Here is a 1,949-nt window from a genome sequence, read left to right on the forward strand (position 1 = left end):
GAGGAGTTCCTCTCTCCACATCAATGAATTTAGGCAGGACAAGTCTTAGGATTCCAGAGGAAACTCGCTATGGAGAGATGGAGGAAACACAAGTTTCTGCTCCACGGCATGCGTAAGTAGGATACAAACTGAAATGCTCTATTTTAAAAGCAATCTACTCTCTGTCTTAATGATCATCCTAGAATACAAAACCAAAATAATTAGGTCATAGCAATTACTTACAGACCCTGACTTACTGGGACACTGCCAAGAGTATATACAGCACTGCACTGAAGATCTACTAACACACAAGTACCCTAACATACACTACAGATGTGCCCACAAGTTTTACATAAATGACTGGTTTTAAATACTAAAGAAAATGACATTTTCTTCAGTACATGCCTGGGGAACCATGCTGCAGACCAATGACTACTTGCTGGGTGCCCTGCAGCTCTCTGCCCCAACCACCTCATTTCTGATCTCACATGCTGCCTTCACTGCAGTAACTCTGCCTTCACAGCCTTGGCCCAGGACCAGACACACAGAATCACAAAATCAATTAGGTTGGAAAGGACCTCTGAGATCATCAAGTCCTACCTATCACCAAACACTACCATGTCAACTCCAGGGATGGTGACTCCACCACCTCCCTGGGCAGTCCGTTCCAATGTCCAATCCCCTCTTCTGTGAAGAAATTCTTCCTAATGCCCAATCTAAAACTACCCTGGCCCATTTTAAGACTATGTCCTCTTGTCCTGTCACTGGTTGCCTGAGAGAAGAGGCCAACCCCCACCGGGCTACAACCTCCTTTTCTTCAAGCTAAACAACCACAGCTCCCTCACCCATTCCTCATATGGCTCATTTTCCAGACCTCTTCTCAGCTCTGTTGCCCTTCTCTGGACTCACTCCAGCACCTTAATGTCCTCCCTGAATTGAGGGGCCCAGAACTGGACAGTGCACTCAAGGTGTGGCCTCACCAGTGCCAAATACACTTCCCTAGTCCTGCTGGATAACATCGCTGATACAGGCCAAAGGTTTTACTTCCCTGAGTAGTCAGTCTGCCAAAACCTACATTACACCCCCACCACCTTGGCCATCCCACCCTTCAGGTTTACCCCCATCCCCACTCTCACCCTCCTGCCCTTGGCTGGCAGGGCTCATGCAAGGGTTGACGGCCAGCCCTGGCCTGGGCTGCTGGGTGCTTCCTCACACAGGGCAGGCAGCTCTCACACCCCAGGCCTCAGGCCTGCCCTGGGAAGCTCACAGAATCACAGAATAAGCTGAGTTGAAAGGAACCAACAGGGATCATTGAAGTCCAGCTCCTGGCCCTGTACAGGACAGCCCCAAGAAACACACCGTGAGCCTGAAAGGGTTGTCAAAAAGTTTTTTGAACTCTCAGGCTTGGTGCTGTGACCACTTCCCTGGGGAGCCTGTTCCAGTGCCCAGCCACCCTCTGGGTGAAGAATCTTTTTTTAATATCCAACCTAAACCTGCCCTGGCACAACAACAGGCCATTCCCTCAGGTTCTGTCACTGGTCACCGCAGAGAAGAGATCAGTGTCTGTCCCTCCTCTTCTCACGAGGAAGCTGTTGACTTCTATGAGGTCTCTCCTCTGTCTCCTCCAGGCTGAACAGCCCAAGTGACCTCAGCCACTCCTCATTTGGCTTCCCCTCAAGGCCCTTCATCGTCTTCGTTGCCCTCCTTTGGCGGTTCTCTAACAGGTTTATAGGCTTCTTACATTGTGGCACCCAAAACTGCACGCAGGCTTCAAGGAGAGGCCGCCCCAGTGCAGAGCAGAGCGGGACAATCCCCTCACTTGCCCGGCGGGCGATGCTGGGCCTGATGCCCCCCAGGACACAGCTGGCCCTCCTGCCTGCCAGGGCACACTGCTGACAGCTGTTTGTTCCCTCTGCCCGGAGCAGGCAGCTGCCCGCACCCTGGGCTGGCTGGCAGGTTTGCTCCCTCCT

This window comes from Corvus brachyrhynchos, unplaced genomic scaffold (assembly GCF_000691975.1).
Source record: "Corvus brachyrhynchos isolate BGI_N302 unplaced genomic scaffold, ASM69197v1 scaffold167, whole genome shotgun sequence".
Lineage (NCBI taxonomy): Eukaryota > Metazoa > Chordata > Aves > Passeriformes > Corvidae > Corvus > Corvus brachyrhynchos.